At 48.2% G+C, this 12,374-nt stretch overlaps 1 protein-coding gene across 1 annotated transcript in view; it reads left to right on the top strand.

Moving 5' to 3' along the window:
- Positions 1–258: 258 nt before the first annotated feature.
- The window catches only part of SEMA6B (semaphorin 6B), a 192,578-nt gene continuing 180,462 nt past the window's right edge, over positions 259–12,374 (top strand). Inside the window, exon 1 of the mRNA XM_032232782.1 lies at positions 259–387. The gene's annotated coding sequence lies outside the window, so the exon portion shown is untranslated. The remainder of the gene's footprint in view (positions 388–12,374) is intronic.

The following is a 12,374-nucleotide window of genomic DNA, read 5'->3' as shown; positions in this document are numbered from 1 at the left end:
CACTTGCTGGGAAGGAGGAGCGGAGGAAGAGGAGGAGAGGGGGTGGTGGGAAATAGAGGAGGGGGCGCGTTTGCTTTAAATTTCCTCTTTTCTCCCCCACCCCACCCCACCCCGCCCTCCCCCTTCTGCTCCAACCCCGGCTCTTGTCTCTGGGACGATCGCAGACAAGCATGTGAAGGCTGGGGGACAGGTGGAAAGGGAGGGGGGGCGAAAGAGAGAGGGGAGGGGAGAGGGAGGAGGAAGAGGAGGAGGAGGAGTTCTCCGCGGACCCCCCCTCCCCTTTTCCCTTCCTTCGCCTTCCCCTCCCCTCCAAAGCCTTCCGAGAGTTTGGGGAGCCAGCCATCAACTGCAGCCGCGACCAGATTTCAAGAGATCTCCAGTCCAAAGGTAAGACTAGATCCCTTCTTTCCGGGGGAAGGTTGGGGAGAGGGGGGGGTGTTTGTCGTATTCGCGTGGGGAGGGGGGGTCTCTTTCCGCCTCCCCCCCTTAAAAAGAGGGGGGAGCAGTGTTTCCTTTCATCCCTCTCATTCCTCTTCCTCTCTCTCCCCCCCCTTTTGCAAACTTTATAGGATCTCATTTGAAGAAGAGGTGGGGGTGGGTGGGAGATAGGATGGGAATTGCGCAAAGGACAGCCCCCCCTCTCTCACCTCCCCAAATTTGCTAAAAAAAATAAAATAAAAACCCGGCTCGGGTTTTTTCAAAGAAGCGAGAGAGAGAAAGAGAGGAGGGGGAGAAAAAAAACCCTACATAATTGGGTCTGGGGGCTTTGGGTGGAAAACCCCCCCTTCCCCGGCCGCCTTGCCGCTGCTGTCCGAGGGGCTGCTGGTGATGGGTGGCAAATCCGTCGGAGCCGATTACAATTTGCCGGAGAAGCCCAGCTGGCCCCCTTCCTCTCCTCCTTCCCACCCCACAGCAGCCCCCCACTCTCAATTCTTGCCATGACTTTTGAAAGGGTGCTTTTGAAACCGCGGCTGAATTGCTGGAGCCGGCTATTATCCGTGGACCTTGGGGGCTTTTTTGGGGGGGGGGAGAGGCTGGCTGGATCCTTGTGCGTGGGTAGGGGACCAACCCTGCTCCTTTGGTTGGGGGCTTTTGCGGGGAGGGGGAGTGTGAGAAGAGGTTTGCAGCAAAGGATGCTGTTTGTCTTTGGCTTGGCAACCTCTTTGGGGGGGGACCCTGAATTATTATTATTATCCCCCTCACTCAAATTATAGGAGAGAATATTTAAAGAGGGTTAATCCCTTCTGATCTTGGCCATTGTCTCCATTGTCAGTTTGGGGAGTGGGGGGAGGCCGAGCCTCTCTGATCTCCCCCTTCCCTCTCTCCCTCCGTCCCCCCAAAAGCCAGACACCCCCCCCCCCAGATCTTGCTAGAACCGGGGAGGCTTTGTAGAAACGGAGGCGAAGGAAACGAAGGAAGAAGAAGAGGAGGAGGATGCAGCCGAGAAGGAGAATCGAGGGAGGGACGAGGCTTGGAAAGAGGTGGCACAGGCCAAGTCACCCACCCACCCTGGGCTCCCAAATCCTGTGAGCCGCCCCTTTCTTGAAGAACCTAGGTGGATGGGTGGAAGAAGGGAAGGAGGGAGGAAAGAGGGAAGGGAAGAAGAATGAAAGGAGGGAAGGGAAGGAAGCGGGAATGAGGAAGGGAAGGAAGGAAGGAAGGAGGTAGAAGTGAGAGGAGGAAGGGAAGGAGATGAGGGAGGGAAGGAAGGAAAAGGAAGGAAGGCGGGAAGGAAAGAAGAACGAAAGAAGGGAAGGAGGGATAGGGAAGGAAGAGGGAATGAGGGAAGGAAGGAAGGAGAAGTGAGAAAAGGAAGGGAGGAGAAAGGAAGGGAAGAGGGAAGGAAGGAGATGAGGGAGAAAAGGAAGGAAGGTGAAAGGGAGGCAGGAAAGAGGGAAGGAAAGAATAACGAAAGAAGGGAAGGAAGCAGGAATGAGAGAGGGAGTGAAGGAAGGAGATGGAAGTGAGAAAAGGAAAGAAGGAGGAAGGAAGGCGGGAGAGGGAAGAAACGAAGAAGGGAGAAAGGGAAGGGAAGGAAGCGGGAAGGGGGGAAGGAAGGAGATGGAAGTGAGAAAAGGAAAGAAAGAGGGAGGAAGGCGGGAGAGGGAAGAAACGAAAAAGGGAAGGAAGCAGGAAGGAGGGAAAGAAGGAGATGGAAGTGAGAAAAGGGAGGAAGGGAAGGGAGGGAAGAAAGAAGGAAAGGGAAGTAGGGAGGGAAGGAAGAAAGAAGGGAGGGGGGAGTAGGTGAGGAAGGAAGGATGAAGGGAAAGAAAGGAAGGATGAAGGGAAGGGAAAGAAAGGGAGGGAGGAAGGAAGGAAGAAAGGGGCCCAGTTGGTCCCATCCACTTGTATCCTGAATATCTGGAGGAATGGGAGGCCCAGAAAACCAGCCACAGGCAATCCCCACCATGCAGTCGTAAGGGAGGGGCAGATGGGACTCAATGCCAAGTCCGTCACAAAGTGGGGAAACAGGTGTGGGGGGGGAGGAGGAGGCAGACCGCGGGAAAGAAGAGCCTTTCCTGTTTCCTGGTCCTTCTTCTGCAGGCCTCCCCACCAGGGGTGTCAACCTCCCTCTCCTGGGTGGGGGTGGGGGGGGTGCCCATGCTCCTACCTTGGTTCCCTACTTGCGGCTCACTTGGGGTTTTCGGAGGACACGGGTTCAAAAGCAAACACCCAGGAAAGTGGGGAGACTTGCCCTGACCAAAAGAGGCCCAGGAACCACATTTTTGACCCTGCTCTGAGGCTACCACTCTTCTTCCCCAAGAACAGAACAGAATAGAACAGAGTTGGAAGGGACCTTGTAGGTCATCTAGTCCAACCCCCCACCCGAGAGAGAGAGAGAGAGAGAGAGAGAGAGGGAGGGAGGGAGGGAGGGAGGGAGGGAGAGAGAGAGAGAGACCCAGAATAGACAAATACTCTTTGTATGCTCAGGGCAACCATGTTCTCGTGATTCCTTCTGTTTTCAGGCTCTTTGTGGCTTTGGGGATCGACAGGGGCTGGATCTAGCCCCCCCTCCCCATGTTTCTCTGCACTCCCCTCCCCCCCAGGAGGGACTGGGTCTCCAAATTGCTCAGGCTGGATTCACACAACCCTGTCTAGCAACCTTTGGTATACCCTTGCATTCACAAGGTCTATTAAGCCCAAGTGAGGCAATCCTTGGGTGGGATTTGGCATGGCATGGCCATTAAGGAAGGAAGGGAGGGAGGGAGGAGGGAAGGAAGGAAGGAGATGGAAGTGAGAGAAGGAAGGAAGGAAGGAAGGGGAAGGGAAGGAAGAGGGAAGGAGGGAAGGAGATGGAAGTGAGAGAAGGAAGGAAGAAAGGAAGAAAGGGGAAGGGAAGGAAGGAGGGAAGGAGATGGAAGTGAAAAAAGGAAGGAGGGAAAGAGAAGGAGGGAAGGAAGGAAACGGGAGTGAAGAAAAGGAAAGGTAGAGAGAGAAGGAAGGAAGAAAAGGGAAGGGAAGGAAGAGGGATGGAAGTGAAAAAAGGAAGGAGGAAAGGAAGGAAACGGAAGTGAAAAAAGGAAAGGTAGAGAGAGAAGGAAGGTAGAAAAGGGAAGAAAGAGAGAAGGAGGGAGTGAAGGAAGGAAGGAGGTGGAAGTGAGAAAAAGAGGGAGGGAGGGAATGCATGAATAAAACTAACTAACTAACTAAGTCCAGCCCTTTTGAGAACCCTCAGTTCAAAGTGCTGGAAAGGAGTTAATTGGGGAAACTAGGTTAAACTTGGTTTGTTTCAAAGAACATGTCCCTCATTTGTGCTTTGCGGGGAGGGGGGGAAATTGAGGAAGGGTCTTTTTGTACCTGGGAAACTTTTCCTTTCACCGTGTACCCCCCCCCCCCCCACTTGAGATCTCGGCAAACATTGCATGCGCGGAACGGGAGGCACACTCTGTATATGCTCAGGGGTTCTCTTGGCCTGTTTGTCTGATTGGAAGCTGCAGCAGGGAATGCTGAATGTTTACAGGGAATCCTCGACTTACGACCAACATTGGGCCCAACATTTCTGTGGCTAAGGGAGACGCTGGTCCAATGAGCTTTGCCCCATTTTACGACTTTGCTTGCCACCGTTGTTAAGCGAATCATTGCTGTTCTCAAGGGAGTCAGACGGTTTTTAAATGTATATGGCTGCCCTGTGGACTTTGTCAGAAGGAAGGAAGGGAAGGAAGGAAGGAAGGAAGGAAGGAAGGAAGGAGGAAGGAAAGAAAGAAAAGAAAGGGAAGGAAGAACAAAAGCAAAGAAAGGAAGGGAAGAAAGGAAGGATGAAAAGTAGAGAAAGAAAGGAAGGAAGGAAGGAAGGAAAGAGGAAGGAAAGAAAGAAAAGAAGAACAAAAGGAAAGAAAGGAAGGGAAGAAAGGAAGAGGAAGGATGAAAAGTAGAGAAAGAAAGGAAAGAAAAAGAAAGAAAGAAAGAGGAAGGAAGGAAGAGGAAGGAAAAAAGGAAGGGGAGGAGGAAGGAAGGAAGGAAGGAAGGAAGCCAGAGCAGGAGGGAAGGAAGGATTGAGGAAGTGACCCTGGGACACTGCAACCATCATAAATATGACTCAATTGCCAAGAGGGTGAATTTTGATCACGTGACCCCAGGGATGCAGCCATGGTCGTAAGTGTAAAAACCGGTCATTGATCCCCCCTTTTTAAAGGGCCGTCGTAACCTCAAACAGTCACTAAATAAACTGTTCATAACTCGAGAACTCCTTGCGTAAGGCTTTCTGCTTTTGTGATGCTCTTGGGGGGGCGGGTGTTACAGAATACGGAATATAAAATACAGAATAGCAAGAGTTGGAAGGGACCTCGGAGGTCTTCTAGTCTGACCCCCCCCTTGCTCAGGCAGGAAACCCTTCACCATTTCAGACCAACAGTTGTCCAATCTTTGTCTTACCACAGAGCAAATTTTGTGTGTGGGGGAGTGGGGGGGGGGGGCTGCAGGATTGAGAAGGGAACGAACGACTCTTCGGCTTAAAGAGCAATGAGGCAGCTTAATCAGAGTTTTCAGTGAATCGTTGTCCTCTTGAACCCAGGGCTGCTCTCGTGATTATCAAACACCCCCCCCAAAAAACCCTCCCATCCATCTTAGCCTGCATTGTCAGCTTAAGACTGGCCCTTTAAACAGCTGCCTGCCCCAACGGGCACATTTTGGATCTCTGCCCGGGGAAGCAGGTTGGGTGGGTAGAGGAGGAAGGAGGGGAGGGGAGGGGAGGGGAGAAGCACAGGAGAAGCTCCTGAGCATGGCTGGAAGGCTGCTCCGAGTCAGCTGGAGAAATCTCTGTCCTGTTTTGCCCATAGGAAGCAACCAATTTCTGGCTTACTCGAACTGTTCATACCGCTTTACGATGCCTTGGTAAAACCACACTTGGAAAACTGCTCAGGTACAGTATAGGTGGTACCTGGCTCAACAGTAGTAACTGTGAGAGGGATCTTGGAGTCCTAGTGGACAACCATTTAAATAGGAGCCAGCCGTGTGCAGCAGCTGCCAAAAAAGCCAACACAGTTCTAGGCTGCATCAACAGAGGGAGAGAATCAAGATCACGTGAAGGGTTGATACCACTTTATAAGGCCTTGGCAAGGCCACACTTGGAATACAGCATCCAGTTTTGGTCGCCACGATATAGAAAAGATGTGGAGACTCTAGAAAGAGTGCAGAGAAGAGCAACAGAGAGGATTAGGGCAATTGGAGACTAAAATATATGAGGAACAGTTGCAGGAACTGGGCATGTCTAGTTTAATGAAGAGAAGGACTAGGGGAGACATGATAGTAGTCTTCCAATATCTCAGGGGTTGCCACAAAGAAGAGGGAGTCAAGCTATTCTCCAAGGCACCTGCAGGTAGAACAAGAAGCAATGGGTGGAAACTAATCAAGGAGAGAAGCAACTTAGAACTGAGGAGAAATTTCCTGACAGTGAGAACAATGAATCAGTGGAACAGAAGTTGCCTCCAGAAGTTGCGACTGCCCCAACACTGGAAGTCTTTAAGAAGATGTTGGATAGCCATTTGTCTGTAGTGGTGTAGGGTTTCCTGCCTAGGCAGGGGGTTAGACTAGAAGACCTCCAAAGTCCCTTTCCAACTCTATTATTCTATTCTACATTAGGATCCAGATTGTTGGGGACAATAGGCTGACTTTGTAAACAGCTTAGAGGGAGCTGTAAAGCAGTATATAATTCTAAGTGCTGGGGCTATTGCATCCAGTTTTGGCCACCACGATACAAAAAAAATGTAGAGACTATGGAAAGAGTGCAGAGAAGAGCAATGAAGACGATTAAGGGACTAAAACATGAAAAACGGTTGCAGGAATTGGGTATGTCTAGTTTAATGAAAACATGGAAGAAGGGGGAGATTATAGCAGTCTTCCAGGATTTGAGGGGCTGCCCCAAAGAAGAGGGGAGTCAATCTATTTTCCAAATTGCTTCAAGGCAAGAAGAATGGATGGAAATTAATCAAGAAGCAACCTGGAACCAATAGAGGAATTTCCTAACATTGAGCTCAATTCACCAGTGGAACAGCCTGCCACTAGAAGTTGTGGGTAGTTCTATCACTGGAGACTTTCAAGAAGAGACTGGACTGCCGTTTGTCAGAAATGTTGGTAGGGTCTCCTGTCTGAGCAGGGGGGCTGGGCTAGAAGACCTCTGAGGTCCCTTCCAACCCTGTTAATCGGTTGTTCAACTCTTGTTATTCTATTATTCTGAACATCTCGCCTCCATAAATTGTGGGTGCTCCATTACTGGAGGCTTTCAAGAAGAGACCGGATAATCATTTGTCTGGAATGGGATAGGGTCTCCTGCCTGAGCAGGGGGGCTGGACTAGAAGACCTCTGAGGTCCCTTCCAACCCTGTTAATCAGTTGTTCAACTCGTTATTCTATTCTTCTGAATGTCTCGCCTCCATAAATTGTGGGTGCTCCATTACTGGAGGCTTTCAAGAAGAGACGGGACAATCATTTGTCTGGAATTGGATAGGGTCTCCTGCCTGAGCAGGGGGGGCTGGACTAGAAGACCTCTGAGGTCCCTTCCAACCCTGTTACTCCGTTATTCAGTCTGGGTTGGGCGAATAGTTTCTTAATTTCTCGTCTAGCTCGGATGCCGACATCCAGACTTCTGGAGTTTCTCAGAGGCCAAGAACTTGTGTTGGCTTGTGAACTGTTCTCCTGGGACCTGGTAGGTTGGCATTGGCCCAGCTGGCAAAAATTCCTCCATCTGACTTTTGCAGCCTCTGGGCTTCTGAAAAAAAGTGACTTACGACCAGTTTTCACACTGGTTAGATCGAGGTTTGAGGGGAAGATCAGGGTTAGATCAAGGTTTCCCATTTCCTTGGCTATGCTGGCTGGGGGATTCTGGGAGTTGAAGTCCGCCCCTCATAAAGTTGCCAAGGTTGGGAAATATTGTCATTATCTATCAAAGCTTTGGATTCCGGTAGTCCTCAACTTACAACAGTGACTGCTCAAAGTTGCAACGGCACTGAAAAAAGTGACTTACGGCCGTTTTTTCACACTTATGACCAACAACAGATTAGCAGAGTGGGGAGGGACCTTGTAGATCATCTAGTCCAACCCCCTCTCCCCCCCCCACAGGAAGACCCTACACCGTTTCTTGCCGAAATGGCAGTCCAAAGTCCACGGAGAAGCCACGAACAACCCTGTAACTCGCTTAACGCACTGCGCTGGTTAGCTTAACTCTGGCGCGCAAGGTCGCAAAATGGGGCAAAACTCACGTAACCACTGTCTGGCTTAGCGACGGGAATTTGGGGCGGTCGTTAAGTCGAGGATTACCTGTACAGCCCAATGTTAGCTGCATCAGCTCGGAAACTCAATCCCGGAGATGTTTCGGGGGGTCGCCATGAGAATTTAGCTCCTTTCGACCTTGGAGGGAAGGGGGCCTTGGAATTGGCCGTAACCCCAGGACTCAAAAGACGTCAAAAATTGGGAGAAAATCAACTTTGCAGATTTTCTCCAGCCGGGTCTTGGGGAAGGGTCCTTTCTAAGCAGGGCAAGTCAATTTCAATTTTTTTAAAAAAATCAGATTTGTTCTCATCAAAGAGACCCTTGTCTGCCTCCCACTTAAGCTGACTTCTCTTTCGCCTACCAAAATCTCTCATTTGTTCGTTCGCTCCGGCTTCTTGGAATATATTTTTTTAGGGTGGGGGGTTGATGGGGGCGAAATTCTCAAGCCGGGTAAGATAAGCACATTCTTGAGATACGGAGCGGGGCCTGGGAAAGCGATTTGCTGCGTGGCTGATGGAGATTTATGTCACCGAGGCTGCAGGATGACGCGGCAAGAGGCCGGAGAGAGAGAGGCAGCGGAGGGCTTCTTAAATGCTAAATATTGTTTTTAAATACATAAACCCGATAACAGCACACACACACCGCTCCCCTGGCCTTGCAAGTCAAAATTTTGCAAAACGGGAGGGCCGAGAGGTTGTGTTGCATCCCTACGAAATTTCGAGAGGCAGGGAAGGTGTTGTACATCTTCATTCAGATACAGTACAAGCTGCCTATGTGTGTTTGTGTGTTTGTGTGTGTGTGTATTTGCCTTGCCCTCTCTGCTTTCGGCACCTGGTACAGCCCCTGTTTCCCTGGTGAGGACTCTTATCACTTGCATTCCTCGTTCTTTAGGTCTTGAGGAACAAGAAAAGTGATCAATTAGAATAGCAAGAGGAAGGCTGAAAAAGTATTTTTCAAAGAAGGATTCAAAATCCGGAAGCCGTTTCTTTTATTATTTGGGCCACTTGTATTATTGTATTTTATTTTTTATTATTTCATTTTTGTTATTTTATGTTATTGTTTCACTTTATTATTTTCTTCTTCTCATTTCGTAAGACAGAATTACAGCAGAACAAAGTTGGAAGGGACCGGGAAGGTCATCTAGTCCAACCCCCTGCTTAAATGGGACATCCTTATACAATTCTGGACAAATGGCTATCTAGTCTTTTCTTTAAAATCTCCAGAGAAGGAGCACTCTCTAATTTAATTTAATTTAATTTAACTTTATTTTATTTTCATTTTCTTATTTTATTCATTTCATTATTTCATTTCATTAGACAGAATTACAGAAGAACAAAGTTGGAAGGGATCGGGAAGGTCATCTAGTCCAACCCCCTGCTTAAGTGGGACACCCCTATACGATTCTAGGCAAATCACTGTCCAGTCTCTTCTTAAAAATCTCCAGAGAGGGAGCACTTTCTAATTTAATTTAATTTAACTCTATATTATTTTTATTTATTTCTTCTTTCATTTCATTATTTCATTTCCTCACACAGAATTACGGAAGGGCAAAGTTGGAAGGGACTTGGGAGGTCATCTAGTCCAACCCCCTGCTTCAGTGGGAGGGCCTATACGATTTTGGACAAATGCCTGTTCAGTCTCTTCTTTAAAATCTCCAGAGATGGAGCCCTCACAAATTTAATTTAATGTAACTTTATTTTTTTATTTCATTTTATTTATTTATTTTGCTTTACCTTATTTTTTTTATTTTATTTTTTATTTTTATTTTTTTATCAATTTCATATATACATTCACAATTATATGATCTCATAACTGTTATTAATAATATGTATTTATAACAATTTTTCCCTACTGTTGACAATATACTTGAAGATTGCTTTTTTAACATCCCATAGATCCATCTTATCTTACAACGGTCCTACTTCTTCTTCCCTCCCTCCCTCTTTCCTTCCCTCGTTTCTTCTCTCCTATTCCCCTTCCTTCCCTCCCTCCTTCCCCTTCCCTCCTTCTCTCCTTCCCTCCTTCCTTCCGTCCCTCCTTCCTTCCCTCCTTTCTTTTCTCCTTCTCTCCTTCTTTTCCCCCTTCCTTTCCTCCTTCCTTCCCCCCTTCCTTCTCTCCTACATTCCCTCCTTCCTTCCCTCCTTTCTTCTCTCCTTCTCTCCTTCCTTCCCTCCTTTCTTCTCTCCTTCTCTCCTTCCTTCCCTCCTTCCTTCCCTCCTTATGCTTTACCTTATTTTATTTCATGTCTTTTTAGAGTTTATTTTATTTCATTTCATTTTAGATTTTATTTTATTTTATTTCATTTTAGATTTTATTTTATTTCATTTCATTTTAGAGTTTATTTTATTTCATTTCATTTTAGAGTTTATTTTATTTCATTTTAGAGTTTATTTTATTTTATTTTAGGTTTTTTTTAATTGCATTGCATTCATTTTTCATTATTTTTTAATGCCACCCATCTCTCACTATTAGTGACTCCAGAGACACGGGCTCCCGGATAAGAATTCCAGATGAGAATTTCACAACTGGTGGGCTGAAAAATGTGGGCGTCCTTCTACAATAGATGATTGCTTTGTTCAAGGGGAGAATTAAGGGGGTTGCGTAGGAAAAAAAATATCTTCATGGCTAAACAATAACCAGGCCCCCAAATCTGTCCCATAGGGCTACTGTCCAGATGTTGAGGCTACAGAGGTCAAAATTCCTAGCAAAAGGGATGAAATTCCAGAGGTTGCAGTACTGGGTTGGGGAAACTTTGAAGACAAGAATGGTAACCTAGCTGTTAGATCTGTGTTTGAGGGTTAGATCAGGGTTTGTTAACCGTGGCGACTTTATGAGGAGTTGGACTTCAACTCCCAGAATTCCCCAGGCAGCATAGCTGCCTGGGGAATTCTGGGAGTTGAAGTCCACCCCTCATAAAGTTGCCAAAGTTGAGAAATATTGTCATTCTCTATCAAAGCTTTGGACTCAGGTAGTCCTCGAAAATTGGATATGAGCGAGTCTCAACTTACGTCGGTTTGTTTAGTGACCGTTGGTTAGCGACGGCCCTGAAAAAAGTGACTTTTGACCAGTTTTCACACTGGTTAGATCAGGATTTGAGGGTTAGATAAGGGTTTCTCAACCTTGGCAACTTTATGAGGGGCGGACTTCAACTCCCAGAATTCCCCAGACAGCGTAGCTGTCTGGGGAATTCTGGGAGTTGAAGTCCGCACCTCAAAGTTGCCACGGTTGAGAAATATTGTGTTAAGTGGTCATTCTCTATCAAAGTTTTGGACTCCTCAGTATAGACAGTCCTCGACTTACAACAATTCATTTAATGTCCGTTACAACGTCGCTGGAAAAAGTGACTTAGGGCCGTTTTTCACACTTACGACCCTTGCAGCCTCCCCGGGGTCAGTTGATCAAAAAATATGGATGCTTGGCAGCTGATTCGTATTTATGACGGTCGCAGTGTACCTGGATCCCCCCCTTTTGCGACCTTCTGACAAGCGAAGGCAGCCGGATTCGCTTAACAACCGTGTGACCCACTGAACAACAGCAGAGATTCGCTTAACCACGGTGGCAAGAAAAGTGGTAAAGTGGGGGGGGGGATTCACTTCACCGCCGTCCCGCTTAGGCACGGAAATACAGGGCTCGGTGGCGGTCGTAAGTGGAAGACAACCTGTAGTACTTCTAGAGCCGAGATGGCGCAGTGGTTAGGATGCAGTACTGCAGGCCACTTCAGCTGACTGTTATCTGCAGTTCAGCGGTTCTAATCTCACGGGCTCAGGGTTGACTCAGCCTTCCATCCTTCCGAGGTGGGTGAAATGAGGACCCAGACTGTGGGGGCAATATGCTGACTCTGTAAACCGCTTAGAGAGGGCTGAAAGCCCTATGAAGCGGTATATAAGTCTAACTGCTATTGCTATTGCTATTCTTTGGAGGTTCTGCGTTCGAGTCTGACCTGTCCTTGGGCAGCATAGACCCATTGTGCAGAAAGAAAGACTGATGGTTTTTGAGCTAGCTGGAATGTCTCTCTCCCAAGTCCTTTCCCCTCCGTGATTGGGGATTAAGACTCCGGAACTCAACTCTCCTCATCCACAACAATAACAAAAAAAAAAGAGGATAAAACAATTGTGCAAACTTTAACTGCAGTTTTTGGCGGTGCACAGAGGTGTTAATGAGGAGGAGTGGAAGGAGCCAGTTTAACCTGTGTAGGAATGCAAAGGGTGGGCCTTCCTTGAAGCCATGTCTCTCAACACCACCACCCCGCCCCTCTTGGGCTGGGATTTCTACTGTCTGGGTTGAGCTCTGAAACGGGTTTTTTTTGGGGGGGAAGGGGTTGATGCAGCCAGATAGCCATGGGGGGGGGGGAGGAGGAGGAGGAAGAGGGGGAGGAGAGGGAGCGGAAGCAGGAGAAGAAAGAGGGAGGAGGAGGAAGATAAGGAGGAGGAGAAGCAGGAGAAGGAATAGGGGAAAGAGGAGGAGGAGAAGGAAGAGGAGCAGGAGGAGGAAGAGGAGGAGGAGGAAGAGAAGGAAAAGAAGGAAGAGGAGTGGAAGCAGGAGGAGGAAAAGGAAGAGGGTGAAGGAGGAAGAGGAGGAGGAGAAGGAGGGGAGAAAGAGAAGGAGCAGGAGGAGGAAGGGAGAGCAGAAGGAAGAGTGGGAGGAGGAGGAGTGGGAGGAGGAGGAGGAAGA

The sequence above is a fragment of the Thamnophis elegans genome, chromosome 1 (genome assembly GCF_009769535.1).
Source record: "Thamnophis elegans isolate rThaEle1 chromosome 1, rThaEle1.pri, whole genome shotgun sequence".
NCBI classification, from domain to species: Eukaryota; Metazoa; Chordata; class Lepidosauria; order Squamata; family Colubridae; genus Thamnophis; species Thamnophis elegans.
This window is presented reverse-complemented; position numbering and strand designations above follow the sequence as displayed.